Raw genomic sequence first — 23,985 nt, forward strand, 5'->3', positions numbered from 1 at the left:
AGATATTATATTTCAGAAATCGGCCTTAAGCTTAGCCCGATCCTGTCGTGTTAAGCCCCATCCAAAATTCCAAACACACCTGCTTTGATTAAGGCTCGATTAAGGTTTGCAGAGCTTCAGCATTTGCCATAAAATAGAGAGCAATTTGTTACAAAACCAGATAAATTATATATCACTGTGATCACAAAATTTCAATCTATTTCCGTATTGTAACGGAATTATAAATTATGTCTTTATTTTCGAGAAAATTTAGTCCAAACGTAAAGAATATTTTGCTGATGTTTGACAATCAAAATATTAAAGATAAAGAAGTTGTCTAAAAATGTGCTACAAAACGGATATAGTATAATCCTTTATCTTTAATTTCCTTCTTCATTTGTGCAAAAATACCTAGCCAGTTTTACATAAAACGTTAAATGAAACGAACGCTTATTTTGCTACTTTTTCGGACTAGTAAATAGACTTTTAATAAAGATGAATAAATCAAATAGCAATAATGAAATATTCATAGAATTTTCTGTGACTAAATATAAACGAAGATCCAAGGATGAATTTATTGTGTAATATTGTTTTTAAAGAAACATATCATTAATCTAAAATAAATAAATAACAAAATAAGTAGATAATTCAAAAAAAGTTAGTAACTATATAGGGATGTAATAATTTCTCTGTTAATTAAAATTGACAAATATACTGCAAATAAATAATAGATAAAAGGATATTGAGGTCTTGAACTCTTAAGATTAACTGTCATAGTGTCCATGATACAAAGAATACAATAGTGTCTATGATAGGATAAAAGTCTTTACCTTAAACTAATAGTTGGTCATTATTATTATTATTATGAACTTTACACATTTATTGTTTATAAAATGAAACTCTCTATAGTAAAAATGATAAATACAATAACACGGAAAACTCGATCTGAAATTGGCGTTTTGCAAACTGTCGTGTACTAAGGATTTAGCGCACAACATGTGTCATTTTGCACACGACATGTGCCAATTTTAACATTTTTAACCTTTTTACGTTGCAGCCATCAGAAAAGTGTCATCATTACATAGCAAATTATCACAAAACATCCCCCTTTAGAACTTTTTCTTTAATGGCCATAAGCGGGAGTAAAAGACCAACCGCCCGAACAAACACTAGAGGCGCCACCGGTCATCAAATGGTGCAAAAATTGCGAAAATTTAATCATCTAATTTTGACACAAGGGGTCGCGCTGAACTTTTTTAATTTTTATTTTAATTTTAATTCAATATTCATTGTTTTCAAACTATATTATTAGACCCTGTTGTATTTTGTGAATGTATAAATGTTTTCTTAGTATAAACACAGGTACAAAGTTGCATTATATTAATTCAAATTATATTACATACATGTTTAATTCATATTATGACATATGTATATGTCAGTTGCCGTCTAAAATGCCATCTTGATAACAAAAAGTTAGATATTGTCAGAAATAGTTAAAATATTAAAATTTACAAGTTATAATTAGATATTTTATATTACTTCAAAAACAAAAACATAATGGTACCGCGTAATGTCGATATGCAGGTCCAAAAGAAAAAGTGCCGTTATATTTTTCAGTTTTCGTTGTCAGCCGCGGAAGTTTCAGTGATGTTAGTGTTGTCGGATATTTTTATTTGTGAAATAGACATATTGCGTTTGGATTGTAAAACTAAAAGTGTAAGCTTTATTGCAATGTAAGTAAGCGTTTGTCCATTTTATATTTCACTTTTTTCATACTTAAGACAAATATACATATATTGAAATTTTATAATTCGTTTTATTTATTAAATGTTTGAAAACAAGCTTGTAATCCTGTAACTGACATAATTGTTATGTAATATATTCCATTTAAATGTAATATATTACTTTACAATTAAAAAAATGTAAGTTTAAAAATATATTAAAAATATATACAGGCAATAATTGAAATTTTTAGTGTGCGAACAAACACGAGATGCGCTTTATTATTTACTTTCATTTCTTAACATGACAGGCAAAGTTCTAAAGGGCGATGTTTTATGCAAATTATTCCATAAAACTGACAAAAATTGAGTGAGTCTGCTGCTAATTTCTAGTCGTAGAAAAAATAGCGTAAAAAACTCGTTCGAAAACTTCTTTGTACACTCGTTCGATTTGTGGCTCTTGTCTGCGGCTCGAGCCAACAAACTGTCGAACTCGTGTGCAAAACGTCGTTTTCGAAACTGGTTGTTTAATATACTATTCCCTACCTTGAAAAAAATTAATAAATCTCGCGTCTACTACAATTTAACTCTGTGACAATAGTCTGATTGTTAAAGATATGGTTATAGACATTGTATACCTAAAATACTACTATTAACAATGCCTGAATGCTTATAAGGACTTCCTTTAAAAACATCTTCTAAAGGAAAAGAACGGGTTGCCTGTAGAATAGAAATGTTTTGATTATTTAATTTGTCTTTGATTAATTTTATACATAGAATAAAAACGTTATACAAATTGTGCTATTAAAGGCACATGAAACGTTACACATGATCAATTTGCAAACAATAAATATTATCACCTAGAAAATGCCCACAGAATATATAAATCAAATTGAAAAAGGTACGCATATAAAAATATGAATACACGTGTTTCGGAAAAACATCGGAAAAACTACTTTTTAAAATTAACCAAATTCTATGACAAATTCTCTAACTTTGTTTTCACTTAATATACAGTATGACTATTACAGTTGAGGGTTGGAACCTTTGGTGTTACACAGCAAAATAAAATTACACTAAATCACCACAATACACCAAAACACTTTTAGTCACTGTAGTTTTTAAAACACTAGTCAGTTTATAATCATCTGCTGATGATGCTAACATAGTTAACAAAACGCGCGTCCAGTGTAAAAGTAAAAGTGTTTTGGTGTATTGTGGTGATTTAGTGTAATTTTATTTTGATACAGTATGACCCCGGATTGTCTTTACAAGAGAAAAAACTTTTTTATTATTGACATTTTGAGAAAAATGCATTCTTCACAAATGTTTTTGCTTGTTCTAAAATAGTTAATCCTGTTTATACTTTTTCAAATTTCCAGTTTAAATTAATTTCAGTTTTAGAGAAAATTAACAAAAACATGAAGATACATATGGTTGAATTTAAGTCCTAAAAATCAAAAAAGGCACTTGACAGGCCAATTCCGCGGACTAAATCCGCATACCAAATCTTCTGGTGTATGGGGAGCTAATAGATAATTGATTAGATAAGAATTAGATAGAATTTATAACATAGTTGTTGAATAAGTGCTTCTATAGACATTAATATAACTGACTTGGTATTATATGAGATCTCACAAAAGTTTGTAGTGTGGCAAAACTGCGTTGTGAGATTTTATATTTCTGATGGTATAGGCTTGGTGCATTTCAGTTGATTTCAACAAATTCCCACCGCAGCGCACTCTACGGCAGAAATCAGAAATTATCAATATACAGGGTTGTTCACCACATACGACACAGAGTATTGTAGCTAAACGATTAGGTTTTTACAAATTGTAAGTTTTGGGTTCGTTGAAGGGCTATTAGAGCTACAATTTAAAAATATTTTTACAAGATACAGAGTGTCCCAAATAAATAAAAAATATCAAAGTTGTATTTTTTTAAATGGAACACCCTGTATATTATTACATTTTTAGTTTCTACGATTAAAATAAAGGTAAATTTGATTAAGGTTTATTATACTTAAGACCTTACCGTTTTTGAAATATTTTCAATTTTGTAAAACTGCAGTAAAAATTTTAAGGCTTCATTTCTCCGAGGGTATCGAAGTTTTTAATGCTAAATATTTACTGAAGTTTATTTATTGATCAGTTATGGTGTTGCAATAATAAAAATAATACTACCTCATACAGAGTGTCTACAAATTTATTTTAAATAATTTCTAGCTTTAAACGGCAAAAACTTGGTTAATTTAAATGGAATGCTCTGTATATTTTAGGAGAATAAGATGCACAATTTAATTGTCTAGCGAATTGTATTATACCACTTTTTACCTATCCCTTCAAGTTTTCGTAGAAAATGCATTTTCTTATAATTTAGACCTCAATCTTTATCAATATACCCATGGAATATTGACATTTTAGATTGTTTTTAAAGCAACAAATGTACAGACTAGTAATATTCTCGTTTTTAGCAAAACGATGATATTACTAGCCCATTTATATGCAAAAAGAAAACTATTTAAATCTTTATAAAGGAGTATACCATTAATTAAATATACCACCATTATTTCCGCCCAAATACTAATTAATTACATACTAAAAAAAAACAACGCTTTATTGTACAAAAAGCCAAAACAGCTTCATCGACAAAGCATTCACAAAACAAAAAAGCACTTAATTGTGCTAGTTAATAAATTATTCTTAATAAATATGGATTTGAATCAGAAATTAATATAATAATAAGTTATGAAAATGAACGTCTCTGTTGTAATAAATAAACATTTGTCAAAAAAAGAAATATCATTTTTAAGGTGTTACTTTTTACCACACTGTCTAATATACATACCAAATACATTTTTTGGTGTTTGGAACAATTATTATTAATCAACGCAAACAGTCAATTAATGCAGTTTGAATACTGGAATCACATTCATTGGTCCTCTTTAACAAATAATTAAACAGTCTTTTTTTATTTTTTAATGAAATAATCGAACTATATCAACAATATTAGTGTCTGTACTCTTTAAAAATTTGGTACAATTTTAAAAATAATCTAAAATGTCAATTCCATGGGTATATTGATAAATGAGTTATAAATTGCAAGAAAATGCATTTTCTACGGAAACTTGAAGAGATAGGTAAAAATGGTATAATACAATTTGATAGACAATTAAATTGTACATCTGATTATCATAAAATATACAGAGTGTTCAATTTAAATTAAACAAGTTATTGCCGTTTAAAGCTAGTAATTATTTAAAATAAATTTTTAGATACTCTGTATAAGGTAGTATAATTTTTATTATTGTAACACAATAACTGATCAGTAAATAAACTTCAGTAAATATTTAGCATTGAAAACTTTGATACCCTCGGAGAAATGAAGCCTTAACATTTTTACTGCAATTTTACAGAATTGAAAATATTTTAAAAACGGTAAGGTTTAAGTGTAATAAACCTTAATCAAATTTGCCTTTATTTTAATCACAGAAACTAAAAATGTAATAATATACAGGGTGTTCCATTTAAAAAAATACAACTTTGATATTTTTTATTTATTTGGGACACTCTGTATCTTGTAAAAATATTTTTAAATTGTAGCTCTAATAGTCCTTCAACGAACCCAAAACTTACAATTTGTAAAAATCTAGTCGTGTAGCTACAATGTCGTATGTGGTGAACAACCCTGTATAGTTCACGCCGTCGTCATGTCGATCGCATTAAAATAATATTGAAATCGGGGTTTTGTCATAATAACTAATTTTAAATCGACAATAAATATGTCCAACCTATAATTTATTACCAGGGTTTTAATTATTATTTTTTATTTCATTTAATTATATAGAAAAATGCGACATTATTGTATTTTTCTTTGAATAACAAAATATAAAATAAGTATGAAACAAAACTTCTCCCAGAGACAGATCTAATAATGTCATATTTTTATTTATTTTTTCCTAATTATGAGAATAAAGGACTCGTTAACAAAGCTTTCAGTGAACTTGAAAATATTAATTGTGTTGGAACTTGAATAACAAGAAAAGAAATTAGGTATATCATTAAAAAGAAATAATAAATTCGTTTAGAGTTAATAGAATTTTTGAAATTTAAACAAAATTAATGTTGATATAAAAAGAAAACATATACATAAATTAACAAAAAATTAAGAAGATTGAGTTAAAAGAATATTCAAGTGTTACCAAAGACCAGAGTAAATCTTAAAACTGTTTACTTGCTACAAAGGTTTAATTATGCTAACATGGTGAAAAAAACGTGCATCTATGTGTATTAGATGCTATATTAAAGCTGTGATTAAAGCCTATTAAGTAAAATGTTTTGTGTTTTGTGTTTGTATTTTTATGTTGTGCTATATTTATGCTGTATACTTTTTTAATTTTTAATAATAAATAATTAAAAATAGATATCATTGTTGTTTATTAATTATTTTATTTTCAATTTGTTATTATACAGGGTGTCCCAGAAATAAGTGCACATATTTTAAGGGCTGGTAGGACTCGATAAAAGAAATATATTTTCTCCTTGCCGTCTTTCAAATGAGTCTAGTAACTAAAAAGCAAAAAGTAAATTAAGTAAGATTTTTACCTAAAATTTGAAAACTACTGAATTTTTTTCTGTTTTTTTTTTGTTGTAAATTGAATCTGCTATCTATGTTGCCACGTTATAAAGATATGTTTTTTTATATATGTTATAAAGATATGTACAGAAAAAAATCCAAAGAATTCTAAATTTTCAATTTTTTGTGCAAATATTTTTAGGGGTAATATATTTCGACCCCAGAAACACGTGTATGAGTTTATGAGATTTTTTGCAAAAAAAAATTGAAAATTTGGAATTTTTTTAAATTTTTAGTTAAAAAACATAATATACATATATAAAATGCTAATGTTTATCTGTGTCGTCTCTACTGAAGTAACGACTTGCTCTAGAAAGTTGCTTTTTTTACTAAAAGATAGCTAATTGGCACTTCTAAAAACTATCGTCGCCGGATTTTTTGTTTTTCATTTAATTAAACAGAAAATAAAAAGCATTTTTTTCCTGGTGTCGTGGCGGATGCGCCAGGCTTCAACTAGTACCTTCATAATATGGCAACATAAGTCGTAGATTAATTTTACAAGAAAGAAACCCCAGCAAAGATCCAGTGGTTCTCAAAAATTTTACCAAAAAAATATTTTTTTTTTAATTTCGAAGTAAAATAACGGTTAATTTGGACTTATTTGAAAAACGGCAAAAAGAAAATACCTATATTTCTTTTATCGAGATCTACCAGCCCTGAAAATATTTGCACTTATTTCAGAATCACCCTATATAATAATGATGAAGACATACTTACTTGTAGAAATATTTTCCTAATACATCTGCATTTATTTACTATACACTCTAACTTTAACTAAAATTTAAAAAAAAAATACCAAAAAATTTTCGATAATTCAATATTTTCAATTTTTTTCGCGAAAAAAGCTTTATAGACGTGATCGAAATTTACCAGCTCTAAAAATATTTGCACTTATATAACAATGAACCTGTAGGTATTATTTTATAAAATAAAATATTCTACGCGTTTTAAATAACGTAACCTCCGCGCAAAACGAGAGCCTCCTGTATTAACTATTTAATTAGAAAACTTATATACACTTATCTATATCTATAGCAATATATTTAAAATGTACGCATTGCCATCATATTTTGTAAAAAAGATTGGAAAGAAATTCTCAAATAGAAAATTGATATTGAGGTTTTCTGAAAATCTGTGAAAGTCTGGCATGTGTTTAAACTTATATCAATAAATTGTTTATATATTTACAAACAAACAAAAATCAAGCTGAAATATCGAAAAACTACCGGAAAATATCAATTAACACGAAGCATCCACAGTATATTCTGTCAAACCGAGAATCTATCAAGATAAAGCTCTAATCCTTATCACCCAAAGACAGTTATCAACAGCTACTTACCCTCGGAAAGGATTAAATGATTAAGTCCAGCTCCTTGTCCCAACTTAGACGCACCAACCTAGCACAGCAGCAATATAAGCTCTCTCGTTCCTGGCGTTCCTGCGGTGGATACCTCTTGCACACAGGCCGGTCTGGGGGGGCTATCTCGGACAAACGACAAAACTAAATTAAACTTCTCCAAGTTCTAGACGACGACGAACGTACGGCATGCAAACTAAAACTTCCAAGTCGTTGCGGAGAGAGAGAGATCAATTCTGGCCGGCACTCACCGCGCTATTGTTGTTTAAATACGCTCTTCGACAAACTTGATACAATAATTTTCTATTAGCGCGAAGGACAGGGTCGGACTCGGTCATTTTCAATTGACGAATAGAGAATATATTCGGAAACCAGGGCCTAGGTCGAGTAAATTTAGCATGTTATATCAAAGATCAAGAAGAATCAAAGAAATTGAAGAGCAAGCGAGGTTTACAGCTGGTCGATCGTGCATAGATCATATATTTAGTCTAAACCAACTTAATCAAAAGAAGGTGCCAAAGAATAGAGAGGCTCATCTGCTTTTTGTCGACCCTTCAAAAGCATATGATACAGTGCCAATCCAAAAACTGTAGCAAGTGCTGGAGAACACTCAAATTAACAATACAGCGATCAAAGCCATCAAACAGCTATACCACCAAGCATTTTCCAGAATAAAGATCGGCAGTAACATATCAGAAACCTTTTATGTGACCAAAAGCCTTCGTCAGGGATGTTGTCTATCGCCAACTCTCTTCAAAATCTATCTCAATGAAGCCTTGAAGAAATGGAGAAGATCCTGCAGTGGAATGGGCATAGAATTAAAAAATGACACCTACTTATATGCTCTTCATTTTGCAGATGACCAAATGACAATGGCCCAAGATAGGGAAGTCCTTGAATTCATGGCGAGAAAACTTTTTAAAGAATACGCAGAGTGGGGATTAACTGTTAACTGCAGTAAAACTAAGTATATGTGTATCGGTGGAGAGGGAACAGATTTGGACGTGGACGACAGTTGCATAGTACAATATTGATCAGATTATACCTACCTCGGAACAAAGATTAGCCAAAGAGGACGAACTGAAGAAGAAATATTGGAGCGAATAATTAAAGGGAAAAGAGTTATGGGATGCCTAAATTCACTATTATGGTCAACAAACATCTCTATAGAAAGAAAACACCTTTTATACAATGCGATATTTAAAAGTGTTGTATTGTATGGATGTGAAACGTGGCAAATAAATAAAACTTTAGAGCGTAAACTACTGGCTCTTGAAATGGATTTTTGGTGAAGATCTGCCGGAAAGTCAAGAACAGAACGAATAACCAACGAGAGAATTAGAGAGATTATGGGCGTAAAGAAAACTATCCTCGATGAAATCGAATAACGCCAACTAATATGGTATGGACATGTAGAGAGAATGGCTGACGAACGTCTACCAAAACAAATCCTAAAACGGACACCAGCGGAAAGAAGAAAGAAAGAAAGACCTAAAGTTATCTGGATTGAGGGCATTAACCGAGCCATGTCCGAAAGAAATTTACTTCCAGGAGATTGGGAAGATCGAAGGCAACGGAGACTGGGAACCGGAAGGCGTAGAACGCTATAAAACCGGATATATATATATATATATATATATATATATATATATATATATATATATATATATATATATATATATATATATATATATATATATATATATATATATATATATATATATATATATATATATATATATATATATATATATATATATATATATATATATATATATATATAGATAAATCAAAGATACAAGAGACGGAAATCATTGAAAGAATTGGTAACACGTCCCGCTTGTATCAAGCCATTCAGAACTTAAATAAAAAGTTTTAAGTTTAAAGTTTTAAGTTTCTTAAATAAAAAAGAAATCTCGAGAGCAGTGAAGATGAGTGTATACAAGACAGTGTTCATACTGATGTTGACATTTGGCTGTGAAAGTTGGGTATTAACTAAAATATTGAAGAGTAAGATCCAAAGAATGGAGATGTTATATCTACGAAGAGTACTTGGGGTAACAAGGAAAGATGGACTAAAAGTAGATTCTGAATAAAATTGAGCAATGTCAGCTTAGGTGGTATGGGTTTGATTAGAATGAATAACGATATACCAGTAATATGCGTGTGGGAAGCTAAAATGCAGGGAAAGAGACCAAGAGGAAGACCAACTAAAACATGAAATAACACAATAGAGAAGATAGTGCAGGATAGAGGACTAACATTAAGAGAAGCCAAAAGTTTAGCAAGAGATAAAAATAAATGGAAACAATTTGTGTATAGTGTAGCAATTTAGTGAATTTATTTAATTTCGTATACCTTACACCTTCGGGTAGAAAGGTTCTTGATTATATTATATAGGTGTTTATCAAAGATTTATAGAACAAGACGAAAAAAAATTACTGGAAACTCATTGGTACGCCAGCCTGAGGAGGATGCTCTCTCTCACTTGACGATTCCATATGTGAAAGGAACATCGGAGAAGATCAGGCGAATAGCTAAGCAATATAAAATTAAGAAATATCCTAATAAAAACAAACCCTGAAACATCAAACCAAGAGAAAGAGTACATCTACCTACCTTGCGAGTGCGGTGAGTCGTATATTGGGGAGAAAAAACGCCCTCTATATGTACGGCTTGACGAATATGAAAAACATACGCAAAGAGGTGCAACAATGAAGTGGGGCATTGCAGATCATGTGTGGTCCAAGCACCACAACATAAAATGGTCGGAAGCCCGGGTTGTCCACAAAGAACCCCATTGGAAAAAGCGCAAATTTAAAGAGGCCGTATTCATTTCTAACGATAATAAAATCTTTAGCAATCCAAGTATGGAAATTTCAACAATATGGCAATCACTCATAAAACGCTCCAGTGCAGGTGTTCTTAATGGAAAACCTCATGCTTGACTGCACCCAACAAATTCACGAGTGAATGCTCGGTTCTAGTATATAAGCTCAGTAGTTTTAGGATGTAGTTTAGTTCACACTTGATAACGGTCAATGACAGATCTCACCGAAACGTTGTGTAAACAAAATAAATAAAGACAATGAAAGTCCGAAACTCTTTTAGTTTTAATACTGAATCATTGTCAACCACATTCAAAGTAATTACTGGAAAATTGGAGATCAGAGAAATGAAATCACTTATATTGCCTTTAAGGCTTTTTTTGCCTTTATTATTTTTTTATAGTTGCCTTTAAGTTTTTACCAAAAGTAAACTTGAAACGAAAAAGTTCGAGACAAAGCGTTTCATTGCTTTTCGAATTATTTGCCCTTAAGGTCTATACATTTTTGCATACGCTCAAACCAATTCGGGAAACATTTTTTCCACTCTGAATATCGTAGAAACATGGTTTTGAAAGCCTCCAGCGGCTTCTTGAGGTGATGAAAACCACTACCCGCGCATCTTTTGTTTGGCAGTGGGGAACAAGGAAAAAGTCATTGGGCGATAAATCGGGTGAATACGGGCAATGAGACATTAATTCGATGTTGTTCTCCTTCAAATATTCAGTTGTTTGCCGTGCTTTATGGGAGCTGGCATTGGCATGATAAAGAATGATGCGACGTTTATTGTTCTTTTTCCTTATTTTATCGAAGACCGTTGGCAAACAAATTATTGTTGTATACCATTCGGCATTAACAGTTCTTCGATCCTCTAATGGAATGGTTGCGACGTGTCCAGTACAACCGAAGAAACAAGCAATTGAAAAACTTAAAAGGCAACCTACGTAGGAACTGGGTTATATACCATTAAATAACCATGCACTACCACAAATATAAAGATTTTGTTAAATAAAAGAAAGATGTCTCGGCACACTCAGTAATGAGGTGTTCTCCCCATCTCTTTTTTCTTAGCTTCAATATACTGAACTATTCATTGAGGAGGCGCAGGCGGTGTCCTATTAAAAAAAGAATGTGGCAAATTGGAAGATTGATCCTACTTAAATCAGGAAGATTTTTCTCGGTCGTAAGTTCTGAGAAATTTATTCGAGTATGTTAGACCTTTGGAAGATTCCCATTCGCAGGTTACGGATGGTATCTTCCAGGTTCTTGAGTTCTGCTTTAAGTTGGTTTCTACTTGGGAAGCAGAACGGTTCTGGTCCAGTTGGTGTAATCTTCGTTCCTTTTCTAGCTAGATCGTTTGCTTTTTAATTACCTTCTATCCCTTGGTGGGCTGGCTCCAAGAGTAGGAGGACTTTATTTTCTTTGCCTAATTCGTTCAGCTTCTAGGCACTGACCTTGCTATTCCAGTAGATCTTGGTAAAAAGAAAGACCAAGACCAGGAATATCACAAAATCTGAAAGACCAAGAGCTACCAGTGCAAGACTTAGGCAGGTCCTTCATGTATAGTTTTTCACTACATCTGAAGTGACACTTCTACGTTCCTCCAAAACCGAACGTGAAGTTTCGCAACGCGTATTGTGTGAATCCCGCCTGACGTAGAGTGAGACATTTCTAAAGACTTATATACTAGATTTAGTCTCTTTACTAATATGAGTGGTAGTTTCTCTGTCCATTCTAAAATAATTCATATAATGTTCAGGATGGCTGTCATTAATCTGGAAGACGTGAATATAGCTCGATTCATCTTATCTTAACTTTTGGACCAATACTTTTTATCTTGTAACTTTTCTAAATTATGTAACTCTATTAAAGCAGCAAGATTTTTTGTTACATTAATATAAGTAAGTACTTTTTTTTGTTGATCTAAATCTAAACTTCTTTTCTTTAACATTTATTTTTTAATTTTTTAAGATTCAGTGGCAATTTGCTCAGAATTTTATTATACACTGTTTTTACAATGAATTGATAATCGTTTCTATAAGAAAACAATCTCAATATGTATTTATCAGGTTGATATATGTATATTGAAAGATTTTATTATTTCATTAGTTTTTTATTTTTTTTATTTTCAAATTGATTTAATATTTCTCTTATGTTTTTTATTAATATTTAGATATTTATTGTCAAATAGATATTAAACTGAAGTGCAATTTTGGCTTCTTTCGCTTGTTTCCAAAATTGTGTTATTCTTTACTTTTATTATTATATTATGTGCTATTTTTTACTGTATTCTTTGTTATTTATATACATGTTTTAAATAATAATTCAAAACGCTAAATAGTAAAAATTAAGATGTAATTAGAACATTTATTACAAGGGTTAAAAAATAGTAACGTTACTGTCCGGACAAAATCCAATAAAGTACTATATAACATATTTATAGGCAAATACATTAAAACATATAGATTAAATTTATGACTATGGTATATCAAATTTTGCATCATATATATTTTATGAGCTTTTAATATTTCCAGCCAGGTAAATTCTAAACTAATAAAATACTGTTTGTTCCTCTAATATCAATGTAAGCATTCACAACGTCGAAATTACTGGAAGTAATCTTCAATTAGCGGAAAATGTTAACAAACTTTTAACTCTTTCACTAATTATACTTCGAAATTTTGTTCTTTGATTATCATCCGTCAAGAGAAATTGTATGATTAGAAATCGAAAATTTATTGTTTTATAAGCTAAATATTAGGCTTTTTCTAGGGATACAACTGAGTATCGCAATTTTTATGAAATTAAAATAAAGTTGAAATCATCTCTGACTTAATGACATCAATATTCCGTGCACAACATATATATGGCTAATGCTGCTTATCAGTTAGTGAATGTTCCGTAAATGCAGCGCAATTAACAGAAACAATAGCAACAAACTAGTTATTGATATAGAGTTAAACGCTATTGGTTGCAAGGTTAGGTACTGTAAATGTTCAGAATGAAACCAAATTGACAAGAAAAAATTAAAAGAAGGAAATATGTTTTAATAAAAATAATTATAATATAAAGATATAATTTAAAGTGTTAATTATTATTAACATTCAATTACTTTTTCTTTAACTCTGTTTATAAGGATACTTAGCTGACTTTGTACTAAACTGAGAGTTTCTTTGCCAATTTTCTGTACGATCTGTATGATTGAAAATTAGAATTTTAGGATAAAGTATCTTAATTTAGGATATTTTTTTCCTATAATCTTAAAAATTCTAATTCGATCCTGAACAAAACAAGATAACATGATGTGTTATAACTTATCAAATATCGTAAAATATTATATTAGCGATATTATTAACCGGTTGAAGTAGTTCGTTGGTTTTTATTTACCTAGTATCACTTTCCTCGCCAACTGATACTAAACAGATTATTTTTATTTAAATTATAATACTATATTTACTTATATATCATTAGATTAATTGAGATTGATTACAGGCACAGATATATTATTTTTTATAAATCTAGACTTTAAATTACGCAAAAAAATCAATTCTTTCATAACAATTATTGTTTATATATTTTTTCACTTGTGTTATTAATTAAATTAATTTTATGTATGAGATTATTAAGGTGGCTACACACACTACTGCAAGCTTGACAAGCATGCATGAACAATCTTTTTGTACAAGCAAACTGTAGCGTCTGTAGGGAAAATTTGCGCAAGCATTTTAATTGTGCAGGCCGCTTGATGATTGATTGAATGTATGTGTACCACATGTATTCAGCTTGTACAAACAATTAGTTCAGCCCGTGATCGTAAATGACCTGTACGTCGCGTCGCCGCCGCCGTCGCCATCATGTCTATTGATCTGAAAAGGAGCAAAATCGAGGATTATTTGAAGATTTTATTCGCGCATACGAAAATATGCCGTCTTTGGCGAATTAAATCACCAGAATATCATGATAGGGTGAAGAAGGATGCAGCATACAAAATTTTACTTAATAAGTATAGATTAATTGACAGCCAAGCCGATAAGGATGCCGTTAAAAAGATAAATGCCTTCAGGATTCCTTCTTCTTTTTCTTCGGACTTCCTTCTTCTTTTTCGCGGCATAAACTGAAGCTTGTGCAAGCATTCATATACCGTGTGGCGGCGAAGGTAAATTATGCATTCTTGTACAAAAAGATTGTCAAGCTTGCAGTAGTGTGTGTAGGCGCCTTTACATTACAAATTTATGAGAAAAAGGTTAACATATTTTTGATAGTATTTGGTTATGGCTGTCTATTTAAAAAAAATATGATGTCTCTTCTCAATTTCCACACAAAATTTATTAAAAAAATATATATTTACCATATTTTATACACTCATAGGAGTAAAGACTTACCCTGATAAAAGCTTAAGCTGTTTTAAAACAACCAAAGTTAATCAACTAAAATCACACTAATATATTCACCACTTTACAACCATTTAGAACTAGGTATAAATACGTAACAAAATGATTTTATTGTAAAAACACCTTTAATTAAAAAATTAATCAAACTAAATATTGTCTACTGCCGAAAAAATACTAGAAACCCGCCACGTTCATGGTCATCTACGAACCCAGGTTAAAAAATAATTTTCGCAGAATTTCTAACTCAATAATACCCAAGATTTTATATTTCTAGCATCTCACATCCTTGAAATATTTTAAACAAATTAATTATAATACTTATTCAGTAACTTTAATTTCAGAAACAACTATGGAACAACAAATTTTTAACATGAATATTTATATTACAAATTAAAATGTTGTCACGTACCTATATACATCTTTAAATAATTACAACGTAATATTTTTTAACTAATCAGTCAATATTAAACAGAAGTATCAGTATCAATATAATATTGCAAACTGTTTTTTAAAAATCTGGTTATACAGGGTGTCCCATAATTAGTGCGACAAACTGAAAGAGGTTGTAGAGGGCATCAACGTCACGTCCAGTCAAGTTCCTTCCGCTCATTTTAATAATACCGGACATGGGTTCCTATACTCAAATGACTTGTTTTGATGCCCTCTACAACCCCTTTCAGTTTGTCGAACTAATTGTGGGACACTCTGTATATTACTGTATTTTTTAAAATACTTTGTACCACAGTCTATTCATAACCAGCCTGCCGACTTCATCATTTGTATGGAAATCTGCGTATTTAGCTAGATTCGGTTATCTTTTGTTAATGAGCAAACGATCTAGCAAGAAAAGGAGCGAACACTCCACTAACTGGAACCATTCTGCTTCCCAAGTGGAAACCAACTTAAAGCGGAACTGAAGAACCTGGAAGACTCCATCCGCAACCTGGAATGGGAATCCTCCAACCGGTCTAAGACATTCGAAGAAATTCCTCAGGACTTACGACCGAGAAAAATCAAATATTTTCGTAGATCTAACTAAGAGCAATCTTTGGAATGTCACGAGGTTTTTACGATTTCGTCTGATTGCCATGAGGACACTGGCGAATGCAGATTCTTTGGGGAAAATGGGGAAACACCAGAATCACTGGGTGCGTCGAAACAACCACCATTGGTGCCATAAACTTTGATACGGCTGATATCGGAGATGCAGAACTAACCTCTATAAAACCGTCTCAGATACTGACTTTTGTCAAAGTTTGAGACTGTATGATGAGCGTTAACTCAAAAAAGGGGGATACAATAGATCTATAAGGAGCGGTGATTAACTTTCCTCTTCCAATACAATTTACAATCTGCAATCTAAAAAGAATAAATGTATATATACTAATAAGAGTTATTTTTATACAAGACGATAAAATGGTATTTTATCGTCGGCCAAAAAGATTAATTCACGAGCGATGAAATTCGCAGTGAATTAATTTCGGAGGAGGATAATACAATTTTATGGCCGTGAATACAACAATATTTTTTTTTCCATAGCGAGTTATGTTTCAAAAAATATTCAGAAATTATTATTTCAAGGAATTTATTACGAGTAGAAAAAATATTGTGCTGGGTTGGCATTGGTTTCTATGTAATTTGACAAATAAATAAAGCTGTCTCTTTAGTTGTCAGTATTTTTTTAATTCTGTTTCATAGATAAATGCAACAAGTTAAGATTGGAAAGCCCGTAAAAATTTTGGATCGCGAAATTATTTTGGGTCGCGACCGTTCTACGCGATCTGGCGCTGCTATAGCGGTCGCTAAGAACAACGGCAAACAAAAAACGAAATAATTTTCTCTTGTCAAAGTCAGAATCTTCAAAAATCATAATAATCTTTCAAAATCTAAACCGCTCTCATTAAAGAAATTCCGAAAAGTGTTTATAACGTCCATTTTCAAAGTAATTATTGCTATCTTGTGAGTTTAATTCAAGTTTTATTTACTCCAACCGGTGATAATTGTGAAAAAGTGGCATTAAAAACTGCTGTGAACTGTGAACTGTGAACTGCAAAAACCATCGTGGATCGTGGCATAACGTCGGTTTCCAATGTTTCATAGGTATTTCATACATTCGTCCTTATATAAAATAAAGTTTCTTATATGCAACACACTGTATTTTATTTATAAAATTAAACGAAAATAATAATAAATTTGAATAAACAATATTTGGCGATATAATTCCGGAAAAAGCCGAACCGCTCCGAAATTTTCAAAAGTTTTGGGTCGCGACCGTTGCAAGAATAGCGCCAAATAGTGTTTATATTGTCCTTATGGGCACTTTCCAATCTAAACTTGTTTCATTTATCTATGTTCTGTTTCGTGTCGATTGCTGATTGAATTGGAGCCAAAAATGGCTCAAAACGAAATAAGTAAATTACTAACAGATATTCAGGCTGAGGCGACAAACCAACTTCCATTTAAATCCCGAATAACTTGGAATGAAAAGGAATACAAAAATTTTCAAAAATGGAAGCAATTAAAAAACGTGCGAGAAGAAATAAAGTTTTTAACCTATCCTCGCTGTTAAAGTATCATTTAATCTACGCTTGCGGTTAAAGTACTATTTTTGATAGATATAAGGCAATTTTAACAGTAGCTATGGAAAAAATAATTAAATAAAGTGTATATATGTCGCACCCACTTAATGTAATTGTCCGTTTGATGCAAAGATTTGATGAAATGGATATCCACTTCGCAAACTGGTTAGGTTAGGTTAGGACCAGTTCGCGAAGTGGATATCCATTTCATGAAACGGTCAATTACGCTGGGTAAGTGGGTGCGACATATACAAAGGTAAATCTGTTTGCCATATGCAGACACTCACCTAATATGTAACACAGGAAAAACACCCACAAAAGTTACAGTAATTATAAAACAATTCACCGTAAGTAACAAATTCTAAACGAAAGACAAGCGACGCATATTCAGCAAAAGGACTCCGGACAAGTGAAAAGGAAAAAGGTATATAAGTATTCTTCGAAATAGTGCATTTGCAGGTGGGGCAAACTTATCTCAAGGGTGATAAAATAAACATCGAGTATTGGCCTGGTTTGGTTTACCTATAGTACGACTTCTTCTTTCTTTTCTTCTTTTCACAGAATCTGGTACCTATTTGTTTTCAAGAAAGAATGGTAAACAAATACCGTATGATTAAGAAAATCGGCGTCAAAAAATGAGAATCGATGATAATTTTAGCAAGGTCAATCTCTAGACGTCATTTACTAAAAATTGACATAAAACTGGTTAAAAATTAAAACTAATTATAGAAAGATTGAAAAAGTTAGAATGTTTCCAGACACACAAATCTATTTCCAAAAAAATGTTTCTCGAATTTTAAACTACCCAATTTAAAACTCATTTTTACTCAATATAATAGTTATTAATGATACAAGTTCGATACGAACATCATAATGAAATGCGTGTAACGTTAGTTACACAAGTTTCATTAAAAAGTTCGCATCGAACGTGTATCATTCAAAATTTAATCTACGACGCGACACGATGACGATCCAAAGAGATTTGATTTAATTTAAAATATCAGAGATATCCTCATAAAAATTAAAATTCAAAATTATCAGGTGCCCATATTAGTCGACGCCGTGGTAACCGTGCTTGTTGATTGTTTCCATTTTGACTTTGACAACTCAATTATTGATGTTTTGACAATTTTGTGTTAGACGTTCAGTTTTAGCAAAAAGCAAAAAATAATATTAATATGGGTGATTCTGATTCTGAAGGTGTCCCTTCGGATATTGAAGGCATTGCGCAAAACTTTGTCGATTCCCTACTTCCCGAAAAATCAAGACAAACGTACGAGCAAGCCTATGTAAAACTTGAAGATTGGTGTAAAGAGAAAGGAATCAAGAATAATATAACGAAAAGGTTCTCCTGGCATATTTTGAACATCCTTCAAAACAGAGGAAGGCTTCATCACTTTGGGTTTGGTAATTATTAGTAAGTACGTCCATTTAATTGCATTTCTAAAAAAAATCGGAAGGATTTCGGTCAAAAAGATCGAGAATTTTAAGAAAAAAAGATATAACTCGTTTTTTTGTTGGAAGCCGATGATAAAACTTATTTCCTGACAAAAGTTTCATCGATAGTAAGACTTGCGGGAGCCTGCTGGCGTATCGAGTTGACAAATCTACAGCTGCAAAATGTAAAAGATGAAGGACAATGCATTCATGTCATTATTCCATTTTCGAAAACAAAGATATCACAAGATTTTTTTTTTATAACGAAAGGGAATGTTGAAGGTGTTGAAGGAATAAATATGGTGGAAATGGTTCGAAGATATAGCTATGCGGCCAAGCAACACAGAGCATACTCGATTTTTTGTGGGGTACAGAAATGGAAAATGTATTAAGCAACCCGTTGGCATTAATACTTTAGGGAAAATGCCGTATAAAATAGCATTGTTCCTAAGTCTTCCAAATCCACAACAATACACTGGACATTGTTTCCGTAGATCGTCTGCATATTTGCTTGCAGATTCAGGAGTGGATTTATTAACTGTTAAAAGACATGGTGGTTGGCGCTCTAACACAGTGGCAGAGAGCTATATAGAAAGTTCCAAAGAAAATAAGAAAAAAGTGTCATGTAATATTTTGGGTAACATTCTGGCAATGATGGGTCTTCAACAAGTGCAAGCACTCAGGAAATAAATTTACTTTCTAAAAATGCAACTCACCTGTCATCGTCTGGAATTAATTTAACCAATTGTACTGATATTATAATTAATGTTTACAATAAATAAACGTATTAAGGTACCTTTTTTTTGCTTGTTTCTTATTTTAAAATTTGCGTGTTATTATAAATTCATAATAGCACTAGTGCTAAAAGAGTGCTATTATGAAAGCCATAATGACATCCAAATGACAATGTTAAATGTGTCATAATCATGTCATAATGAAATTATCGTAGAATAAAACAAATTACAACCTTCTTAAGGTCGACTGGCAGTAAGCACCATTAAAAAGTATACATTACTGCGGGCCAAGTAAATGACCTTTATAGAGGTTGACCTCGCTAAAATTATCATCGATTGTCATTCCCCAGCCGTCTTTGACGCCGTTTTTTTTTCGAACGTATGGTATATTCTTAATATGTAATAAATACGTATATGAGCTAATTGATATTTTAAAGATCCATCTTTATATTTTCCGTTTTCTTAAAAACGATTTTAAAAAATTAATAAATGATTAAAAAAAATCTATTCCAAAACATAATTATGTATTATTATGTAATGTCTTGTAGTTTTTCATTCATTTCTGTAAATTTCTATACTGTCTGTATTGTAAAAGAAACCGCAGATTAATGAAATCACATGACATATACACAAGCAGTTGTAGTGGGATAATTGTTTGCACTAATTCATATATATTCTCAGAAGATTATAGATCAATTCTTATAATCGTATAATAGGTACTTAATTTACGTTGTTGATATAAACATACCCGGTGAGCTAAAACAAAATCTTTATTGTAATATTATATTTCAAAATTTATATCTATTACTTAGGCTATGTAATTAGTTTTTAGAAAGAAAATAAATTATTCCATAAGCAACGTATACAAAGTTATCAGTTATCTCTTTAACAGGTCACTTGGTAATTAAACTATATAAAGCGAATTTCAACTATACCAGAGCTTTTGATTTTAACTGGCAGATAAACTTAATAATACGTTTTTTTGAAAATTTAGTGCTCTCGTTTATCGCACCAATATAAATATACAGGGTGAGTCTTAAATAAGTGCAAATATTTTGGGGGTAGTATATTTCGACCCTAGAAACACGATTATGAGGGTTTTTTTGCGAAAAAAAATTTTTGGAATTGATTGAAAAAAGATTTGGAATTTTTTGAAAAAAATTCTGGAATTTTTTGTAGTTTTTTAGTTAAAAAACATAATTTCTTAATATACCTAAAGAATTAAAATATTTTTTACTTCTTCGTCCTTTCTTATAATTTTTTCGTTCGTTAATAAGTTCGTTCAAATTGAAGTGCAAACTTGTTAACAATCGGATGCCAGCCTTTAGAATGTCATTGTATAGCATACTTAAATATGTATACTAATTAGTAGGGTTTCCAAACCAGGATTCCGGTCTAAGTTTAATCCCGAACTCTCGATATTAAATCCCGGGATCCCGAAAATCTCGAAAGATTTAAGTTGTAAAGTAGTTGTAATTTTAGATTGATCTAAAATGATTCGACTTTATATACTTTTTAGTCTTTCAAAGATCATATTTTATTTATGCTAAGCAGAACGTCAATATCTTAAAGTTATATTTTCATATTTGCTATATATTTTTTTTGCAACACAAGAATGTATTTTTTTACTTATAAATATGGACTATGGTTACTTTGTTTTGTCTATTTTAATAAAGCTCTTTTCTCACTTTCTTTTTGATATATGTAGCTGCATTTTTATTAAATATTTCTTTAGATTAGATTTCTGATTCTGAAGATCAATCCCGGGATCCTGGGAATATAAATTCTGATCCCGGGATTTCAAAATGGGATCCTGATTCCGAAAACTTAGAGATTAAAATAATTATATTGGTAAAAACAATATCTACAAGCTACATTAAATGCAATTTATTTTGCTTCCACTATATATGTTTACTTTTAATTGTCTTAAATTCTAGTTATTCGATCTCAATCATTAAGAAATATTGTATAATGTTGCGTATAATATAATAAACAACACGTTTACTAGGAACTGTTCCAATCCTGTACTAAATTGGCTTTATTTGTGCCATAATTAAACAAAAAAAAATAATTAACTTACGAAATTGGACATCCGAAGTACCTTTAGAACACGCATATACTAGCCATAACATGCAAAGTAAATGAAACAATTTAAAAGGAACTTTTATTTTTCACCTTTGATAATAATTTACTTTATCTAAGATCATAATTAATGTAAATATCTTTTTATAAAATGGGCTTTGGATATTCTATTATTCTCTTAATAATCTAGTTGGCGTAATTATGGGATTTTATGTTAGCATTACAAATTATATTTGAAAATAAGCTTCATAAAAGCTTAAAAAATTATAAATTTTGAATTAATTAACGTTCGGGTTTATTTTTGATTGATGCCCTTAACTGACAAATGAAGCACTTTTGTATAAAGGTAAATTATGTGCAATTATTTATTTGGATTCAGGAGCTATAGATGCCCGATACACTATTGTCGGGCCCATATCTACAATTTACAATTTTACAATGAAGAACTCAAGGATACTATAGAGATAAGGATAGTTCGATTCCTGTACTGTCAGTTTTTTTACGTTTTCTAGGGACCGAGTTGAAGTTCGCGCTAAAGATTTTAGACAGTGACAGTTATTTTTGCGTTTGACGGACGAGCGCACAGTGCGGCAGAAGATAAAGCTAGCGGTAACTGTTTGGTTAGAAATAAGCCAAAAATGTGTACTGATAAGAATAAATAGTAGACATTCCAATTGATATAAAAATGCATGAATTATTTTTTGGTCGTATATATTCTTTGTATTTGGATACATTTTTATCAACCAACTGAGATTTTGTCCCGCTAGAATAACCATCCGCCGCACTGTGGAGCGCTGGTCCCTGCGTGACGTAAGCATCCACGGTGACTACGATAGCGGCGATTATACAGGTTGTTAATTTGTTCATTACTCGCGGCAAGAGCTTTATGGTTGAAATATGGCAACCTCGGCCCGCTCGTTGATAGAAGACGCGATGGGACGAGTCGGCAGAAAAATCAATAATGCATGCGTTCTCAATAGGCAGTGTTGCCATTCTGTTCTCATATAAGTAACTGTCGAGTTAACAACCTGTATACAGTCCTTGTGAAGAACTAACCATAACCAACATAACATACAGGCCAGAGACATCGATTTGTGACGTCACCGCACTAGTCCGGCTTTTGTATTGTGCCATATGGTACTGCATATAGTTTTTGCATAAATAATAGTATTTATTGATAGTTTTGCCAGATATAAATATGAAAAATATTATACAGAAAGGTATTAAAAAATAACATTAACTTTTTATCGCGTTAAAGTAATTGAATAGCATTAAAATTTAGATCTAAAGCACGAATATTAATATGAAATAAACTACAGCATAAGATGAACAAAATAAAATCTAGATAATAAAAAGCGTGTCCTAAAATTGCTGTCCTGTGAAAAGTTTCCAAATATTAAAAAATTTGAAAACTATACGTTTATCGACAAGTTAAGAAAATGTATTGTATATGATAACGGCAGAATACATTTTAAAGTTTAATTAAAAATAATTGTAAAAATTTGCCTAACATATTTAAAAAATGTGGATATCAGATAGAATTAACTATTAACATTAAGTAATTTGTAGTTCGATGTTTATCAAGTAACCATCTCCATAAATCGTAAATAAAAAGATAAAGATATCATTTTTTTATATAAAATACTGAAATAAAGTACAAATTCATTTAATTTCTTAAATATATTGCCATTTCATAATAATAATATATATTTCATAAAAATAATAATACTTTTCAATATTTATTTCATCCTGAATTTCCAAATCTTGTTTTCTTTCATCGGGACGTTTTCTCTTTATGGGAACATGCATAACAGGGTTGATTTGGAAAAATTGTAGGCACAGCATGTTCTGTAGGTTTTGGACGTGACCTAGTTACAGTTAATATTGTTAGGAAAGAGAATGTAGACAGATCCTGAGGACTTATTATAATTGCTGCTACAAGGCACAGGCACAGAACAATGTCGCGGAATTTTTTATTTCACAAAGTAAAAATAAAGAAACGAAAACTGTTTTACATAAAAATACACGTCACTTACGTTGGTTTAACACTATACACTAACACTAACGCTATTAATTAAGTTTTTATATAAATTCCCCAACTTTTTCCTAGTCCGGACACACAGCCGGCATCGCCGGTGTTACTATAATTTTTACCGAAAGTATGTTTTTTTTCGCGGGTACGATGTTATGAATCGGATCCAGATAGTTCACTATTCACTCAAAATTATTTAGTATAATTTTATTA

General features: G+C 30.9%; 1 protein-coding gene across 3 annotated transcripts in view; it reads right to left on the bottom strand.

Annotated features, from left to right (window-relative positions):
- Positions 1-21,820, bottom strand: part of LOC115881102 (globin) — a 42,183-nt gene extending 20,363 nt beyond the window's left edge. The window contains exon 1 of one of the 3 annotated variants that reach the window (XM_030898478.1): positions 21,739-21,820. The gene's annotated coding sequence lies outside the window, so the exon portion shown is untranslated. Of the gene's footprint in view, positions 1-7,674; positions 7,989-21,738 lie in introns of those variants that run through there. The other 2 variants (XM_030898477.1, XM_030898479.1) reach the window with 2 other exon arrangements.
- Between the last annotated feature and the right edge of the window lie 2,165 nt (positions 21,821-23,985).

The sequence above is a fragment of the Sitophilus oryzae genome, unplaced genomic scaffold (genome assembly GCF_002938485.1).
Source record: "Sitophilus oryzae breed Bouriz unplaced genomic scaffold, Soryzae_2.0 scaffold_169_pilon_pilon, whole genome shotgun sequence".
NCBI lineage: Eukaryota > Metazoa > Arthropoda > Insecta > Coleoptera > Curculionidae > Sitophilus > Sitophilus oryzae.